General features: G+C 38.2%; 1 pseudogene; it reads left to right on the top strand.

Moving 5' to 3' along the window:
• Nucleotides 1–16,317: 16,317 nt before the first annotated feature.
• Nucleotides 16,318–17,396, top strand: LOC144289180 (non-histone chromosomal protein HMG-17 pseudogene; annotated as a pseudogene).
• Nucleotides 17,397–20,788: the final 3,392 nt, after the last annotated feature.

Raw genomic sequence — 20,788 nt, 5'->3', positions numbered from 1 at the left:
CTCCAAGGTTCTCTTTCAAACTGTGTGGAACCGGATCTTGTATGGCCTTCTACAGCTTTGAACCCTATTAGGAAAAGCACGTAAGCTTTTTTTAACTCAAGCTTCTGTGTCAATCTAAAGTCCTGTTTTGTTTTTAAAGAATAGAGTCAGCAACTGCTATTTTCTCTTGACTGAGAGAAAACCTAGTTCTTCAAATGACAAGAGGGTAAACCTGGCCTTCAGGTCAACTGTATTAAAAATAAAGCACTGAACGAGACATGCATAGCTTAAATAATAACAGAATGATAAGAGGAATACCTGGCATTCATTAAACATCTTATTATCAGACGATGTGTAAATACTGTGAAGTATTTTACAATCACCCTGTTGTTTAATCCTGAGGTCAATACTGAAGCTATTGCATTTCTCCAGATCAGTTTTTCTCTTTAAAACTTAGACAAATGATGTCAACTTTTCATGTCCTTTAGCAACATAGGAGGTCTTTTTTCTCTCTTTGTCCTTTCTCTGCCATACACAAACCCACATGGGATTGCTGTAACTCAACTATCTGGCAAGCAACATTAGATACTACTTTTGTGCAGAAGTCTGACCCTGAATACTTTTAAGATCATTTACCTTAGTGTAAAGCACAGGTTTAAGATTATCCCCTTCGAGGGGATCCCTGGGTGGCGCAGCGGTTTAGCACCTGCCTTTGGCCCAGGGCGTGATCCTGGAGACCCGGGATCGAATCCCATGTCGGGCTCCCAGTGCATGGAGCCTGCTTCTCCCTCTGCCTGTGTCTCTGCCTCTCTCTCTCTCTCTCTCTGTGTGACTATCATAAATAAATAAAAATTAAAAAAAAAAAAGATTATCCCCTTCGAGTTTCCTGTACTACCTGCATCATAGTCACCTGGTGTGTTTGTAAAAATACAAATTCCACAGGGACTCCATAAATACAAAATCAGAATTGATGGGAGCTTAAGGGTCTTCATGTTTGGCAAGCGCCACAGACTACTTTTTCTAAAAGCACAATGAATGATCAGAACAATGGCTTCTGCATGACGCATGTCACAAAATATTTTTTCATGTCATTCTCAGCTTTTTAAAGATTTTATTTATTTATTCATGAGAGATGGGGAGCGGGGGGGGGCGGCGGGCAGAGACACAGGCAGAGGGAGAAGCAGGCTCCCTGTAGGAATCCTGATGTGGGACTCGATCCCAGGATCCCAGGATCACATCTTGAACCAAAGGCAGATGCTCAAGCATTGAGCCACCCAGGTGTCCCTCTCATCCCTCTCAGTTTTATTTTTTTAAATATATATGAACCATATTTTGCCAGACCCACACAATCATATAATAGGCACTGGGAAGTATACGCTGGATAAACATTTTTCTCTCCTAAGGCTAGTACCAAGTACATAGTATTTTTAGAGATGTTTCTTAAATTCAAATCATAGCAGAGATTATTAGGAAAGGGAACAATTATTCGTGTGTCTGTGTGTGAGAGAAATATTGCTGATCCACCTGGCCACCATCACTAGAGGCGCACACTTCCACTCAACTGCTCTCCTCAAATGACAGCCATGGAGAAGAGCCGCCTCCCAGGGTTCCAAAGCCATGAAAGGAATCTGGCTTCCTCCGAGTCATTAAATAATTTGATATGGCTAAGAAAAATCTGATAATTTTTTTAAAATATGACAAGCAGGGCTTCAATTAAGAAAATAGCCCTAACTTCTTGTACACCTAGCAAAAACATACATGAGCCGATTTGTCCTAAAAAAGAATTTTTTTGCACTTTCAAATCTTATTTGATGGAATTAAACATAATAAATAACATAAAACAGTATAATGGTTTACTTATGTGACCAAAAGTACTCATTGTTGCAAAATTTAAAAGCACAGAGAAGGAAATGAAGTAATACATTCCTCAAGTGGAGTAAAAAAAGACACCAATCTGGTTGTATATAGACAGACTATTCCAGGCAAGGCAGTATATAGAGATTTTGATATCTAGATGCCTGTATTTTATTTGACTACCATCATTCACCATGTGGGTGAGGCATAAAATCAAACAAATGTTTGCGATCCAGAACTTACTAATGGGCTCCAGTTAGATCTGCACAGTTGATGTACCCTGCATGGGTAGGGTCACTGCATTTACCATCATTTCTGGTCCTCAGAGCCACCTGTTCATCCTCTGCCACAGTCTCTAAGGACAGTTAAAGTAGAAGAACAGAGAAGAACAACATCTTGCTCGAAGCAGATCTTCCTCTCGGCAGTCTTCCTCAGTGTGGTTGATGCCACTGGAGGGGTTTCTGCCCCTGGCCATCCCACCCCTTTCAAAGTGCCTTTTCTCTTCTCTTATCCTCTTCAATTTCCTGTATAATTACCATTACTCCTTCTCCTACAAACGCCTCTGAAACAGCCCCAGCCAAGCAGAGTTGCACTGCAGTGTTTTTCCTTATTACATACAAACCTATTCTTTGCTAAGCCTCGCTTATTAATTTCATGCTAATTCTACAATTCAGGTATGATTTGTTTAGAGCACTTTCACATCCAAATAAACCCGGCTAGGAAAATCTTCCCCTCAGGAGCCTCTATCATATCACTGCAGCTGATAACACTGAGTACTGGGCACACTAATAACATGAATGATAGAAGTGGTCTAATTTTCTCCATTTCCTCTATTCATTATCAAGTAGGCCTACCCTGGTTTAATGGATGGGGGCATTTGAAATAAGAAACATTAGTATGTTTCCACTATGAGGAGCAGAAGCTATGGAACAGGAGAAAACGTGGTTTATGGCTTTAAGGCCCACCTCTGAACACAGTATAGATAATTCAACAGCACTTCATGGCCCCCCTGAAAAATAGTGAGCAGTGTTAGTGTAGCTTTACCCCATCGTCTCTCCCGCCCTAATCAGGAAATGTCAATGCCTACCATTAGTTCAGCCACAATCAAGACAAGGTTTTAGCTAGACAGGTAACCAGCTATTTGATGTAACTCTCCAAAAGGAGCTTGTAGGGATTCTCTTCCAGATGTCCCCAGTGTGTGGATGTTGAAGAAGTCAGGACCACCACCTGCCAAGGGCTATTGTTATTACTTAAGAATACTCAGTCTCAAACATACCATATGGGGATAGATCATGCCAGGCCAGAGGTCCAACTGGCCCAATGGTCACTCTTGATGAAGATCTCAAATCTACACTGATGACTTTCTCTCTCAGTGAAACAAGTGTTAACTTATTGATCGTAATCATTTTAAACGATATTACAGTTATTGTGACCTGGCTTGGCATTTCTTTCCTTTTTAAAATTACTTAAGCCCTGAAAAATGAAAGTGGTCTGTGCCTCTCTTGGCATCTGCTAGTCCTCAATTCATTCCCTGTTTTCTGCAGTGATGCCATTTGGGCAGGTTCTGTGTTTGCATGGAGAAGGCAGACAATATTCTTGTTGTGAGGCATTAAACTAGAAGTAGCCTTGGGCAAAATCATGAAGGAGGCAAAAATTCTCATTAAGCAGTCTCAATCCTTGAATTTTCTTCTGTCTTGTTGACTCATGTTCTCGCCTAATGCTCACTTCCATCTCTGACCCTGCTCTCAGGCAAGGATCTGACAATTTTTGCATGCTCATCCAAATTGAACTCCGTGTGTTGCTTACTCCAGAAGAATTTGCATATAAGTCCCATTTCTCATTGATGAAGAAGTTTCATTATTATTAAAAAAAAAACAGGAGAAATTAAGAAATAGGCTGTCAACACACACAAAGTTGAAGAGTCAATTCAAGACACAGGATGACTAGAGAAGATTTGTTGTTCTTAACAACCAGATAAACAAGTACATGCACGTCCAGAGAAACCAAACGACTTTACCAAGATTGTGCTCTTGAGTGAACTATAGGGCAGGCAAGTTGCTAGGGGGAATCTACATACTATGATAATAACCCCCCATGTGCAACTGGTACACAAAAGGAAACAGGAGACATTATGAAAGCAATCAGAGCAACCCTGGCTGCAAATCTTAGCACAACCATCGCAGCTTCATTTCTACCCTTTCTCCCTGCTATCCACCACTGCAAAGTGTAATACTGTCCCTGGATCAAAAGCAAAAATGTCAACCTGTAGAAATTCCACAGATATCTGTGTTTTCAAGTAGAGTAGCCAAAGGGGAAAAAAAAACCCCATCCAAACAAAACAGGAATGGCAATATAAAAACCATCAAAGTTTGTTACAGAAGTAGATAAACCCTCTTTGTTCCTGGCTTGGCCGTTTGGGTCAGGTGGAATATAAGCCTAGTCACTGATCGAGACCGAGCTTTCCTTCCTCAGACATTGAGGAGGATGGACTTTGGACAAAACTTCTCATGGATTCATCTTCCACCCTGCACACCTCGGAGAGAAACTCCTCGAAAACTCACATTCAAGCATCTGTTCCACACCAAGCCCTGTGCTACGTGTTTTATATGTGGTCTCACTGCATAATCTATCAGGTACTAGTCTAAGTGTCGTACAGATCAAGACACTGAGGCTCACAGAGATAAGGGAAGTCTTCCGTGGGCTCACTGACCACTCTGAGTATCAAAAGCACTTGACAGAGACTGGAGCGTGTGCACGTGAAAAGCATCATAATCACACATTTGTGAGAAAACCATTCTAATCAAATATTTCAGTTCCCAGATTATGTGTTTTATTAACAACATTGTAGAGATTAGCCAGCCAATAAATTTAAATTATTTTTACACTATCAACTTAGAAAAATCTAGGTAATCATTATTAAGGTCACAAGCCTCTGTTTCTCCCTGAATTCATACCCTCTTTGCTCGTATACACTTTTTAAGAGCAAGTTGGAGGCCTACTTTAACTTCCTATCTCCAAAGCATTTAGTTTGCAAATTATCCTCTGGAAAGGTAATAGATTTATGTCCAGTGATGGACTATGTCTGAAAAAGTTCACAAATGAATCATGACAATCTGTGGTGGCCCAGACCAAAATGAGGGACAAAGTCTGTTCAAATTTTACAAAAATGTGTGATATTCCTTCCTAATTAGGAATATATTAGCAGCAGAATTTGTTAGTAATTATTCTGTTTAGCTCCTTTAAGGATAGATTTGAATATCTATAAAACTCTTAAGCTTTTCTCACATGTATTGTTGTCAGCTGGATGCTTTGTACATGAAGGTGAGCTAACAAGAATCTAACCATCTCATTATGCCTCAACTGGATCTAAGAGCAAATCTGAGACTACCACAGGGGTTTAAACATATCTCATAAACATATTTTCCCCTATCAGTTAAGAACTCTTCTTAGAAATAATCTATAATAGTGCATAATACTTTATCAGGTGAACATACATAATTCTGGGCCAGTTTTAATTAAAAGATAAGCCTGTTTTATAATTACTCGCCTATTTGCATACCGATAATTAGTTCACGAAATCTTTAATAGGAGCTCTACGGAGCAGATTAAACAAGTTTTGGCTATCTTTATAACAGTACTATTGTGCTTGGCAAATTTCTTCATAGATCAGATAAAGTTAAACTTTAGTTCACTTTAGGTTAAACTATTCCTTCATTTTTTTAATTAGTCAATTTACATTCAAGACGTTGTATGCTGGCACCACAATCTTTGTTTCTATATAGTTGTGTCCCAACTGAATCGTCTTTTGACACACAGTTTACAGATTCCTCCAGGACGTCCCTGCTCACCTCATTTCCCACTGCATCCTCCAGGATGCTCATCAGTCTAAGCAAAGGCCTACAAGCTGGCAGAAAAAAAGGGATGGAGAAAGGATGTGCTCTCCTGGTCACCCTACCCAGACATATGCACATAATACCATTCACCCTGAGAATCTAGGGTGGGGAGACCAGGATTCGTGAAACTGGAAAACACAGAATCATCATCTCAGAGAAAACTGTAGCAAAATCAAGTGATTAAAAAAAAAAAAAAAACAACTAAGGTTTATTTTTATTGAAATATATTTTTAGAAAATAAACTCAAAAGAATACTAAGAATAAAGAATGTTAAGCAAAATGAATTAAAAGCTCCCCTTCCTGCTTCCCCATTACCCAAAGTTGACCACTCCTAATTTTATTATCTCGACATTGTCCAAGAATCTATGATCATACATAGGCATATACTTTTTATGTCACAAGAAGAACATACTTATTTTCCAATACTCTTCTCTGTGAATCTACCTTCACTTGTTATGTCACTGGATATAGATACATATTCGTTCCTTTTAAGTTAATCAGTATTCGACTAATTATATATCTATATCAAAATTCACTATTTAACACTTGTCCTCATGAACATTTAGGCTATTTCCATTTTTCCTATTATCAGCTGTAATAAGCATCCTTGTGCCCATCTTCCTTTGGGCACAAATGTAAGTATATCTACATGATAAGTTTCTAGAGGAGGAAGTGCTAAATGAATATTTCGCAAATTTTTAATTTTAGTGAAAAATGTCAACGGTCACTCCAGTTTATATTACTGGCAGCACTGGGTGAGAGCGCATGCTCCCCCACATTCTTGCCAAACCCCAGTATCATCATCATCTTAATCTTTTCCAATCTGATTAGGAAAAGGGGAATTTTTAACGAAAAACCTCATATCCACAGGACAGCAGTGCTCATTCATAGAGCTGACATGCAGAAGCTGACCGCATCTCCAGATAGGTTTTTATCACTGTAATCACAGTGTATAAAGCAATTACATATTTTTCTCTTCTTGTTCAGTCTCCTAGATGATCCTTTCAATGCTGCCATGTGATATTTATGATTCTGATGCTGCATAGTAGAAACACTGAATTGTAGTCGGACCAGCCCTGGGAGACAGCTCAGGTCTCTCACACACTCACAGCTCTGTTCTAGGCAGACCCCCAAGTACTGCCCATTGTATCACCATGACCCAGAAGCCACCCAGGTTCCTCTCCTGCATATAAATCCTAACATCCACACATTCGTTTTGTGCCAATTAACAAGTTACTTGGCATCACTGCTTTGCTTTTTTTCTTCTGTAAAATGTAGATACTAACTAAAACTCATCTCTTAAAATTGATGTATATGCATTAGATTATACGATGTATTTCAAGCAACAGGCACAGTGCTTGACACATAGTGAATGTGTAAAATTGGAATTATTATATTACTGTGTATTTTGTGCATGTATACATTAGGAAAGAAAAGGATCCATGTTATCAATTCAAGAAATGAAGACACAGATTGTTCTCATCCCAAGCCTTAAACACGTAATCCCAGAATTGGTTTTAAATTCATCTGTGCCAACACTACTTCGATAAAGGTGCTTTTGAAAGTCACTCCATTAGCAGTACACTCTGGTATTCTGGGTTTCTGGGATCAAGGTCAGCCAGTCCAAACCTCACCTTCCTGAAACTCCTTCCAGGCTCCTCTCCTAACCTGGTTCACACTGCTTCAGAAGTACAGCTTCCCTTCATTTAATAAGCAACATATTCAGCTTGTTTCAGATGTTGAGTGGAACCTCCTCCTCGAACAGCATAGATGGTACATTTGATCAAAAGGCTAACCTACATCCTCGATGGGCTGCATAGTAAAATTCACCTTCTCCTTTCCCGCATGAAAGATTCAGTCCTCCAGTATCAGCTAAGTACCATGAAAGGAAGCATTCTTACGAAATGAGAAAGAAAAACTTATTGTTATCTCAAGTCTTATTATTCTCCCCCCATAAAAGGAGAGAAAAAGCTCTATATTCAAGGGAAGAATTACTCTAGATTAGTTCATAAGAAAATCTGTTGTTCCTGCCATGGAAGTCAGTCATAATAGGAATGTAAATTTAATTTGGGTCCACCTGAGGGTACCTTTTTAAAAATTACCTATGTGTTACCTAGAGTATAATGCACATGGAAAAACCCTCAATCTGATGTGTGGAGGATTTTATTGGCAAGTAAGATTATTTGCCTTCTGGAACATTCCCAGCTTTCTGGTTTTAGTTCCATTATACTCATTTCCTACCCCTACTCTATCTGGCCCTCTCAGGCTCCCTTATAGCCTCCGTTTATTCATGTCTCTGTACTTGTGATCAAGCCACACCTACTGCATAAAAATACTTTGTCCGTTCCACCCCTCACTTAGCAAACTCCTACTTATCCTGCAAGACCCAAGTCAAATGTCCCTTCCATTCCTTCACCCTTCTTCCTCCCTCCCTTTTCCTTCAAACACTCTGCATGTCTCAAGATAGCTTCTGCCACATAATTCATGTATCTCTCCCCCTTCATAGAGATTCTATGCCTCTTGAGAACATATAGCTATAATGTGCTTTTAAAGTCTTTTACATCCAAGACTTTCCATATAACGTATACAGCTTTTCCATTCATGTGCGCTATTTACACACAAAAAAAATTTAAAATTCACCCACAGCTGTAGTAACTCAAAAAGAATTTGCAAAACCAGCAGAGGTTTGGCTTTCCATCCTTTCAACTGATTTTGGTGTCATTTTTATACATTTTAAGTTACCAGTTGATTTCCCCAATGGCTGTCAGAGATGTAAAGATTTGAAAGAGCAAACCAAATACCTTGCCTTTGGCCTTGACTTTGTGTTAAAACTATATGGGCTTCACTGTGTCAACACTTTGGTATAAAAAGCATGAGCAGTAGCAAATCCACAGACAGGGTAGCGATAGTACGGAAATCCTTGAGCTGGGATCCACGTCTAACACACTGAACAAAGCAGCTCAGTCCATTCTGCCCCAAAAGAACCTGCACAGATACCTGTGGACTAAGCATTCAATTAGTATCTGCTGAGTGAGTGCCAGCCCTTTTTATATCTTTGCCAATTAAAGTATTCCCATTTATGTCCAAGTATCATGCTGAAGTTTTTGCCACAGAGACTTAGACCAATTACCTCAAAGACAATCATCTTTTCACATTTGATAATTTATAAAGTATCTAAAAACATGCAAGTCTTCCAGGTAATTGAGGCCACTCTATAAGGAGAGATGGGTAAGGTAAAGGGAATGTTTAATTTTGTATAGACATTTTGTGAACTTCTAGAGAGGTCAAACTCCATAAATTTATGACCCACATTTTCTTATGAAATACGACATAAGTACAGAGAAGCACAATATCACTTATTCCAGGATGTCAAGCTTTGAAAGTTAACTGATTGGTTGCCTTACTCCTCTGCACTAGTCCACATGTTATACAACCACTGTGATTATGATACAGAAACCATGGACAGAAACCTGTTAAGGGCTTTGTATGACCTATAGAAAGAACAGGCTCAATTGCCATGAAAGCCATTCACAGACTGTCTCCCATCTAAGCACTCTGATGAAATCTCCTACAAGTCCACTGAATGTAAGTTCTGTTCAGGGAAAAGCATTTTCTAAGCTCTTTCATTTTCTAAGCTCTTACTATATATACACCAGGCACTGTGTTTAATACAGAGGTCTATTTACTCATTCACTCTATGGTAGCCCTGCCAGGGAGACATTACATCTTAGATTAGAGTTAAGGAAATCTAAATCTAAAATGATAATGTAACTCTTCTAAGGCCACACAGCTGGAAAATAATGTAGCTAGAATTTGCATACTCATTTCCAGGCCTCTTAAACCTAATGGTGTATTTTTTAAAGATGTATTTATTTTAGAGAGAGAGTATGTGCTTGCACATGCATGAATGCAAGCATGGGGGAAAGGATCTGAAGCAGACTCCTAGCAGAGTGCAAGTCCCCACATGGGGCTCCATCTCACAACCCTGAGATCAGACCCCGCCAAAACCAAGAGTCGGATGCTCAACAAACTGAGCCACCCAGGCACCCCAAAGTCTCATTCTTAAATTTAATTACACCACCTGCCTGAATGTCTGCTCCCCCACAGATGGCTGACATAGGCATTTTCTGAACTGGATTGTATTATACTTGCCTGTGACACTATGAGATCGAAAATTATTTTGGGGAACTGTTGTTTTGACCATTTGGAGCTGATCTCATTTGGATATAAAGTTTGTGCCTTCTGTTGTAGACCCATTATTTTATTTGTATCTATTTCCTTAAATTCAACAATTTTCTGATCCCACCACATCAACAAGGATCAGAAAAGTGAAGTGTAAATTCAGCTCCTGGGAGCCCCTGCCTCAGGGTAATGTAGTATATGTGGGGCTCCTTACCTTACCTTTCTTATTATCTAGAGAGCTGATGAGAAGGTGCCCTTTGGCTGCTTTACTCCTTCACAGAGAAATGACTCTAATATTCTAATAGACTTGTTATTTCTTTTGCCCTGCCTTTTCAGGAGTGGAGTCAAGAAAGAAAAAGAAAAATGTATCTCATATGTGGTAACCTTTATTTCTAAGCTTTAGGAAGGCTGTATCTTAAATCTTTATGTAAATATAGCAAAAGCACATATTATTGAACTAGAAATCCAAAAGGTATCACTGTGATTCTCTCCTTTTTATAGCATTTTTAATGTTCTCTTCTTCCAAATCTAGGCTTCTGAGGAGGTGGGGGTGGGGGGGAGGGGTAGAATCAGGCATCAAGTTTTGCTCTTTGACAGCAATTTGGTAATTTAAGGTCCAAGTTTAAGGATGCTAATAAATGAATGGAAATTCCTTTAATGAAATTTGCAACAAGGGTGTGTGTGTGTAGCTTTAAGTTGACTTTAGGTCAATCACCCTGAATTTCTAAGTAGGTAGTGCATTAAGGATTGATGGCATGTGTGTTACACATAGAAACACTGATACTCCTTTCTTTCATTGCATTAATAAGCAGCAGTTTAGAATAGGCGCCAGCCATCACTTTGAAGAATACTGTAAAAAAATATACTTATTTTTAAACTATTACAGAAGCATTTTGCTCTTACTTGTTCTATTTGTGATATATTTGATTTCACAACTTCTTGATCTTAACCATTTTTCTTTGTTTTTAAATATTTCAGGGAGTGAAATAACAGAAGAAAATCACCCATGCACCCATTCCCAATGGCATATATTAAAATTTATGTCACCCTTTGTGTCCTGATTCATGTGCATATTCAATTTTTGCATTTCTATACTACACTCACGGATAGAGTTTGATAGTCTACATTTTCTAGTAAATGTCATGTGTGTTTTACCACATTCTCTCCTTCTTCCCCGTAGAGTGACCTATTGTGATGCTATCACCTTGCCCCTAACTTCAGCTACAACTGTCTTCCACTGTTTGGTTTCCTAATTGACACTCAGCAATTAAATCCTGCTAAACCAAATAAATATCAGATTAAGGGTTTTTCTCTTTTTCCTTAAATTTTATTTAGCAATAATTGTAAGACTTCTATGTATTTCCAAAAAAAAAATCTATGAAGAGGAAATTTAGCCATCATTATGAATATATAGATGCAACTGCACAGCAGCCTTTACTACAAAGTAGAACAGATTATAAGTTAGGTTTTTATGTGCACCTCAAAAAAGGATTCAGTCAACTAATATTTCAACAGAATCTTATTATAGTACTCTCTGGTATGGAGATCTCAAGTTGTTATTTTTAATACTTTAATTTACAACTTTTGCCTTGTGCTTGCTCTGAGCATCTCTGGAGGTATAGAGTGGCTTATATATAGGCCTCATGTAGAAGACTAATGGGCCCTACGTATTCAGTTGGACCATTTATGATTGTGTGTCAGTATGTGAACCAGTATTTTGGTTGTAACACTTTAGTCAGAATCATCAGCTAGACTACTGAGGTTTGAATGCTAACTATATGCCCTACAAAGCCCTGTCCTGTTTGTACCCTCATTAGTAAGATGAAGAGAATGACACAGTTAACTTCATAGATGTGTTATGGGGATTAAGCAAGTAAATTTATGTAAATAGCTTAAAATTGTGACTGATATGTGGTGTTAGAAAAACTATCTCTAAACAAGGATAGTAAATAATTGTTTTGTTTTGTTTTGTTTTGTTTTGTTTTGTAAAAGAATCATTCCCACATTGGCAACTAATACTATGGCATCCAAATGTACTGACTGTATGCAATCAGTATCAATTATTGAAAGCCAGGTTGCAGATTGGTAGCCTGCAGGTTGGTTCACAGAAATGTTTAGTTTGGACAGTAAATATGTATAACTGGAGCTGCCTCTCTAGTTGCTCTGAGGACAGGTCTAGTTTGAGAGAAACAGAGAAGCTTTAGAGCAGGACAGTGCTGTTTCCAATGCCAGGTGCACCACTTACAATGTCATACTGGGTATATTTATTAACCTGTCTTGGCCTCCTTCCTCCTTATCTGCAAATCTGGAAACTACCTTCATCATAAGACCATTATAGTTAGCTGGTCACACATATTCAGCATGGTTGTTATCCACATTTCCCTTCTAACATGTCTCCGTAACTTGCAGCCAAATCCGCTATACTTCATTTTGTATCAAAATGCAAGACATAAATTCCAGTCTATTTTTAGCAATTGCTCATTTGCTTATATAGCTCAAATTAGGTCTTGAAGGCTCAATAAGAGCTGAGTAAAACTGAGTATTAATGATATTAGGCAGAATTACGCTGGAGACAAATCGTCTGGGTTGAAATCCCAGCTCTGCTATTGACTAAACTGTGTGCCCTTGAGCATGTTGCTTGACCTCTATGTGTCACAGTCTCTTCATTCATGGTACAGCAATTATAGTTGTTACTACCTCTTAGGATTGTTGTGAGAGTTACATGAGTTAATATACCTCTGGTACTCTAGTCAATGCCTGGTGCAATGTGAGGAGCTTTGTGTAAGTATCAGCCATCATCAGCCATCATCATCTTAAATGCCAATTCAGTGCCATATATAGCAATAGAATTTTAGCAATCCCATTCCAAAGATGTGAATGCAAAAGAAGGGAAAAGATTGCTTGTGAAAATACACAAAGGTCTGTCTTTAGGAAACTTCAAAACAAACTCCTCATTGAGGTCAAAATGAATTTAATGTGTTCGACAATAAATTTTCTTGAATTTCAGTCATGTCCGTGCCTAGGTGTGCTCCTTTTCCCTAGTAGGGTGGAGAGTGGTTGAAGAATGGGGCTGGACATGACATAAGGGGTAAAGGAGATAGAATGATGCCCGTGCCAAGTTTGTTGGGTGAGCACTTTAAAAAAAATATTTTTAAGATTTATTTGAGAGACAGCAGAAAGAGACAGAGAGCACAAGCTGGGGCAACAGGCAGAGGCAAAGGGACAAGCAGACCCCCCCGCCACTGAGCAGGGAAGCCTGATTCGGGGCTTAATCCCAGAACTCTGAGATCTAAGCCAAAGGCTGAGCTACCCCTGTGCCCTGGTGAGCACTTTTGAAATAAAATTATATGCAATGTTACACAAAGTGTTAAAACACATTAGGGATTGTTTGAGAACACAGACAAAATTAAAGTTGTATTTACTAATTATGCGCTTTCCTGAAAAAATACACTGATACACTTTAACTATAATACTATGTAGTCAGAAAGATATTAATGTAAGAATTATTCATGCTTCCCAAATTTACGTTTTGTTTAGTAGTAAAACTGATTCATTCACACCAATTAATACATGTCTCCCACCTAAGATTGTCATCAGAATGAATAAATTGAACTGTCTGCTGGTAATTCCTATGCAAAAGGATAGAAATCTGTTTGTACACTACTTTTGAAGAAAAAATCCAAGTGTGAAGAGTCACCTCAGGGGATGAAAACAAGCAAATGAAGTGTTGGCTTCCATTCTAAGAACATTATTGAGGAATTTGAAAGGAAAATGGAGTTTTAAAATGAGGGATAGTAGATGGCTGAGATAAAGAGAAAGTTTACCAAGTAAAGAAAATACATAGATTTGTAAAATGCTTTGCAAATGATTCATCATGTACTAAATGGATTCTCTAATTTATCTTGAGGAATAATTGATTCAGCAACCCAAAACTACCCCACACAGCCTTTCTGGAATGTTCTTCTTTTCAGCAACTGAAGTGAGTACAGAGGCTAAACAAGAAAATAAAAAGTAGCTACAAGTATAAAATAAAATATTAATCTTTTTTTCCATGCTACATACCCAGAGACACTGAGTAAGAATAATGCCTTTCCTTAAAATTTCATGGAATGGCCAGTTTCTACTCAAATTGCTTTTTATTAAAGACACTGATTAAGACACTATAAAAATACGGAACATTCTAATAGCAATTATTAACCTAATTTCTGAGATAAATAACATGTCTCATATTTCACCTTTAAATGAAAAAATACATATTGAGATTCACTAGCATGCCCAATTAAGTCAAACTGGTCACATTTCCTAAAGTGATTTTTGACAGAAGAAATAAATGTGAGACTTTCAACATAGATTTTGTTCTTAGATATTGCACATCATTCGGTTAATTCTTCACCAATGGGAAAATTTTGGCACTTTCTAGGGTGGTACTAGAAACTTTCCATACAGTAATAGTGTAATTACAGAAACTCTCTGAATTAGTTATTGTTCAAAATGAGAATGAACTTTAAAGTATTTTAAAATATGCCATATAAAACCACTTGGTCTTTTTGAAATGATTTTTAGCAGATCTTTATTGCCCTTTGGAAAAATCAATATAGAAGAACATAAAAAGCTGATGTATGTCAAGCTTATTTTCATCAGTTCCCCAATATGGCTTAACTAAACTTTTGTTTCCTTAATTGCTCCAAAATTACACCTGATCCATTCTTCAGAGGGACTTGTTTCCTCTCAAAGCCTACCTTTCCTAAGTCCACACTTGACTCATGGAGCATCTTATCTTACAAGGGGTGAGAAGGAAGGAGGACAGCTGACAAAATAGTGAAGGGCCAGAATTATTTCAAATTTGTTCTTCCCTGCCTAGCCCTGAAAAGCAAGAAGAAAATATCCTTAAAAAGGTAATTAACTTCATGCAGGTGTTTTGTTAAAACAACAGGGCAGATGGGACATAATCAGATTTTTAAGCCAATTATTTTTATCTGGCATGCCTATCTAACCAATAGTTGACATTCACTTTAGCTAGAACTGACCACTGAAGAATGATGCAAAATGATACCTCCAAGGGGAAAAGGAGAGGGAGAAATACAACTTGTCGTTGAAGTTTTAAGTTTTCATTTTGAACAGAATATTCACACACACACTCACATACATACAATTCAGTAATATAGGTATTAAAAAGCTTTTGGAACACTGAATGAAACGTTTTGACTTTTATCCTTCACCCTTAAAACTGGAATAAAAGTCAGTTAAAAATACTCCTGCAGTGGAAGGTAGGCAAACATTTGGTGGTGGTTGGGGGGAGGGGATGCAAGGAATAAATAGTTCAAATTGTTCTAAGAAAGCCTAATTTGGTTTGCATTAATTAACATTGACTGTGAGGTCAGGTTCCAAGGAAGAATCAAGAATTTCAGCCTTTGAAGTCAATTAAAATGCAAGTATCCTATTTATATTAATGTTGCCAAGGCTTACCACAAGAAGTTAACATGAAACTGTTTTAAATTATCTAATCACAATTATGTGCTATCACAAGAATATATTTCATGGTCAAAATATCACTAGGTATTTGTGATATCTACTAATTAGACACTGTAATTCTCCCTGTTTGGTCTCATTTTCCTAGGTAAAAACCAAAATGGCCAGGGAAATGTAAACATAAATATAACCTTCTGTGATTTGAAAATTATGGTAGAGTTTTATTATGTGTCTGGGAACCCTAGTAAAGCTAAAATGCAAATCTCAAGACTTTTAGTAGTTGTCCATGAAACTATTTACTTGTGAAGAATTTCAGTGAATATAGAGGTCCTAACTCACTCCATACACAACATAAATCATGGAACTTCAATCCTTTTCATTATGCACACACCATTTCCAGAGACTGAATTCTGGATGATATTAGAGCAGAAAGAGTAATTAGCAAATTGATGTCCCTTTTCTATTTTGCATCATATGGCTTTTTGGCCTTTTGGCTGAAATCAAGCATATTCTGCATCATGATTGCTAAAACTAACTGCTTGGGTTTTTTTTTAAGATAGATTGATTGATTGATTGATTGATTTGGGAGAGGCGGGGTGGGGGGGGAAGCAGGGGGAGAAAGTGTGCATGCATATGGGAAGAAGGAACAGACCAACAGGAGAGAGAATCCCAAGCCAAATCCAAGGTAAATACTGAGATCATGACCTGACCCAAAACCAAGAGTCAGATACTCAACCGACTGAGCCGGCCAGGTGCCCCTAACTGCTTGTGTGTGTGTGTGTGTGTGTGTGTGTGTGTGTGTGTGTGTGTGTGTGTTTAAGAAATAAATTTGTAGGAGCAGTGTGAAGAAGAAGAAGAGGTGAGAACGACCCCCGGACCGGCTAAAGCCCGCGTGCCACCACATCCCCGCTCCATCGCTTACGCCCCGCCACTGTCGCCACCATGCCCAAGAGAAAGGCTGAAGGGGATGCTAAAGGAGATAAAGCCAAGGTTGAGGATGAGCCACAGAGAAGATCTGCAAGGTTATCTGCTAAACCTGCTCCTCCAAAGCTAGAGCCCAAGCCTAAAAAGGCCCCTGCAAAGAAGGGAGAGAAGGTACCCAAAGGGAAAAAGGGGAAAGCTGATGCTGGCAAGGATGGAAATAACCCTGCAGAAAATGGAGATGCCAAAACAGACCAGGCACAGAAAGCTGAAGGTGCTGGAGATGCCAAGTGAAGTGTGTGCATTATTGATAACTGTGTACTTCTGGTGACTGTACAGTTTGAAATACTATTTTTTATCAAGTTTTATAAGAATGTAGAATTTTGTTTTACTTTTTTTTTTTTTTAAGCTATGTTGTTAGCACACGGAACACTTCATTGTTGTTTTTGGGGACGGGCATATGTCACTAATAGGATATCTCCGGAGCTAGATTGATAACAAGAGGGAAAAACACCTTCCCCTTCTAGTTTTGAGAAACTTCCTCTTGGCTCCCAGGAGGAGGGATTCCTTGATGTTGACACACATGAGCCACCTTGGTGGTGTGGAAAAACTAAAATTCATTTTTTTATGTCCTCTTCTCCCTCCCTGCCTTCAGCATAGACTTGACTCCCTTAAACCCAGAGACCTATTTGAACCTGACCCCATGAAATGGTTCCCAGTATGTCAGGCAATCTGGACTTTACAGTGTCACCACTGAGATGGTGTCCCTCAAAAGAGTTCCTTTTTTTAGCTTGTGGATTTTCAGATTGATAATTCTGCCATTTTCATTTCATTTCCTGAAAGTCAGGGTTGGCTTGTGAAAAGTTGTTAAACAACATGCTAAATGTGAACTGTCAACCCTCACTCTAAACTTTCCCTGTTCAGAGCATCATATGAAGACTTCATTGGGTTTTATAGTGGCTTTCTGATTTTGGTAGTCCATTGAAGAAGGGAGTTTGAAAGTTGTTGTATACTGTTAACGATCGTCCGCCCATGTCCTGCCTGAAATACCATGATTGTTTATGAAAAGTATCTTTAATAAAGCTGGATACAGTTTGGCTTGGAAAAAAAAAAGAAATAAGTTTTGTAATTTCTCTATACACTTTAGTAAGTGAATGTTTGCATTTCCATAGGGAAAATTTATTTTGCAATTTTAAACTTTCAGATGAGGAAGGCAGTTCCAAGAGTGATTTTAGGAGTTAAAACACATAACCCAGGAAAAAGGGCTTTACAGTGGAGATAGGAGAATTTCCCTGGAAAACTTACTGTTTTGTCTAATGTAAATGTAGAATCTATTGGATAAACCGAAACAACAAACTTTTGAAGATATTTCCAAGCAAAAAAATATCAAGTACTGAAGCCAGGGTTATTTATCCCCCAATATCTGCCAGATACTGTAGGTGTACAAAGGATATCAGTGCGCTTGGCAAAATTCAAGAGAGGCAAATAACACTTGCTGGTAAGGGAACTCTCCATGGTAGGGGTGGCTAACTGCCGCCCACCGGCTAAAGTAGCGCCGCCCCCCCACCCGCCTCTGGCTGTTTCTGTGTAGCCCATGAGGTAAAAGTTTTTGCATTCTAAAATGGTTGAAAAAGAATTCAAAGGACATTTCCTGACATGTGAAAATTCCATGAAATATAAATGTCAGCATCCGTCAATCAAGTTTTCATGGAACATAGCCGTGCTTATTCCTGGGCATTTCTCTAGGACACAGGTATGCAGTTGTGACAGAGACTGTATGGTGCACAGATCCTAAAATATTTCCCAGCTACCCCTTAACAGATAAAGTATGCAAGCCAGTGAACTGGATATTTGCTTCTATTCTTTCCTTGGTTTGTTCTGTTTGATCTCAGAATAAAAAAACTTTTAAAGATGCTTGATACTGGTATCCTGAGTCTAAGACTGTTTTTTATCTTCTTCACTTCACTCTTTTAAGGAAGGAATATAACACCAAATGGAAAACATTAATTCTTAAGGCTACTGGGGGGAGGGGTGCTCTCAGGAGATATTCCAAAAATCCTCAATTTTAAAATTTTGACAAGAAGTCTAAAACATAGCCCCTAGTTTCCAATAAGTTTATAAGTACTTCTTGTATAAAGAAATGATCCCATCCATTCACTGTGTGTAAGTTGAGAGTATCTATTTTTTTTTCTGATGCAACACACCTACATATACATATATAAGAGAACCTGTTTGCTATAGCAGAGCCTGGTGTAGATTTATATTTACTTTGAAAATTAAGTGAAAAGCTTCTTGTGTTGTGATCTTTTTTATCTTTTCTTCAACTGATTCATTTTCTTCCTCCAAGTTGGAAAAAAAAAGTAAACTTACTTGGGATATGATATTCATTCCTCTACTATCTTAAAACTCGCGTTTCTTAAAAGATATAAAAACAAGCAATTATGTAATAGTCTTTGCTGGAGAAAATGCCTCTAAACTCATTCAACTTTTACAAAGAAGGTTTTAGGCAGGCTGCCAGCACCCCCAGAATGAGCAGAGAGAGAGAGAGAGAGGGAGAGAGAACTGGGAAGGCAATTTGTTTGAAAGGACCAACAGTTTTAAGAATGGAACCTGAATCACAACTTAAAGTATCAGATACATCAGAATTTCTAGGCATTTCAATAAGTTGTCAGGAAAATAGTTGTAAAGTTTCTTAAAAAGTTAAATATAAATTTATTTACACAATTTACTCTCGGGAGTCTACCTAAGAATAATGAAAACATACACCCCCACAAAGACTTGTACACAAATGTTCATATACCAAAAAAGCAGAAATGATCCAAATGCCCACTAACTGCTCTAGATCTTCTAACCACAGCTATCAAAATATTTAAGCTTTCCTTTCATGGTGGCTCCATTCATCATTCTCAAATTTTTGTCATATCATGTCCCTTCTCTCCAATTTTGAGGGCTGCCTATTACTGGCAGGAGAAAACTCCAAGTACTGAACCTGATAAACTACGAAACCTCCTTTCCAGCTATTTCCAGCTCTTACAGGCGAAATGACCTAGCCCTGAACATCCCATGTTCTTTCATATTCCATATCCCTGCTTCTGCTGACTCCTCTGCCTGAAATGTCCTTTGCCATCTTGTTCACCTTGCAAGAGGAGTTTCTAGGTCAAAAGAAAAAGACTTTCCCCCTTGATTGCCTTTCCAGAGTCCTTCTACATTCCCAGGTGAATTGTTCTGTCATTCTGTACCCCGAGGCCTCCTCCCAGCTGTCATAATTCTATCATTTTTTTTTACCTTGTAGCAGACTTTATCATTATGTATCTGTCCATACTTGTTCAAAAAAATAAACCTTTAAAACTGTAAGGTCTGTGAGGATAGGAAAAGGTCTTATTTATGCTTAACATAAACACCTGATTAAAAGGGGTTGGTAAAGCATTTGCTAAATATCAATACCCCTTAATACTACCACTAACATTGTCACTAGAAAGCAACTTGAAAAAAAATCTGACTTATTTTATGAAGACATTGAAAATGGCTTGCATGTGGAGATGTTGAATGAGCACTCATGGCAAAGCATGTGAATAAGCCAATGGTAAAACCAAGGATTGTTTCATGGCATACGTTCCTAGACTGCGATAGGCATTTTCTATAGTCTCATCTGTGAAAGCTGGCAAAGTTAAGTCAAACTGGGGGTGGGGAGGGCTCTGTCTTGCAGTTCACTTTTGCTCAAGGTCACAAATTACATGTTAGGATAGAGGAATTACAGAAATCCCTAACTTCTCTTACCTTTCAGCTCAAGAGATTCCTTCCAGAAGCAAGCAGACTTAAAAAAATATTGCTTTGAACTTCTCTTAACTAAATGCATTATTAGACAACTACCAGGTGGTGCACTAAGTTTTCCTGACATCCTTGGGAGTCCAAATTAAGGCTACTATTAAGAAATTGGCAAATTTAGGAAGGAGATTTACTTAGGTATAAAATAAAATTGAATGAAATCTCTAGAGTACCCAGTTCCACTTTGAGAAGGAATTGCAGGTTTTCCTTTGCTGGTGGCTTTAATTGTATAAAGCATTTGCTTATTTGCTTTTTAAAGCGTTTTCCTTGGCTTTTTTTTTTTTTTAATTTTAAGGCCAGGATCAACAGACATTTCCGTGTAAAGCAGAGGAAGTCAATATCACTAAGTAGCAGGGAAACCCTCAAAAAGTTACTTAAGCCAAATGGAAATGTTTATCTCCAGTGGGCCCAGAGGAGAAAGGATGGAGGCACATGTTACAGCTGAAGATGGAGCAGAAGCTAATAGGCCAGAGCCAGCAGAGATTTGCAAAAAACAGGGTCCAGTGTAGGTCTACCATGAAAGCTGATCATTTGAAAGCTTAAGGGGAAGCTAGATCTTGATTCTAACTGAAGTATAAAATTGCTGACAGAATTTTGTTTCCAACTAAGGAGGCCTATAAAAATTCTTGGTTGTTTTTTTTCTTTTTTTCAACAGAGGTGACTGT

The sequence above is a fragment of the Canis aureus genome, chromosome 1, assembly GCF_053574225.1.
Source record: "Canis aureus isolate CA01 chromosome 1, VMU_Caureus_v.1.0, whole genome shotgun sequence".
Taxonomy (NCBI): domain Eukaryota; kingdom Metazoa; phylum Chordata; class Mammalia; order Carnivora; family Canidae; genus Canis; species Canis aureus.
The sequence above is the reverse complement of the archived record's forward strand: the minus strand, read 5'-3'. Positions and strand labels throughout refer to the sequence as shown.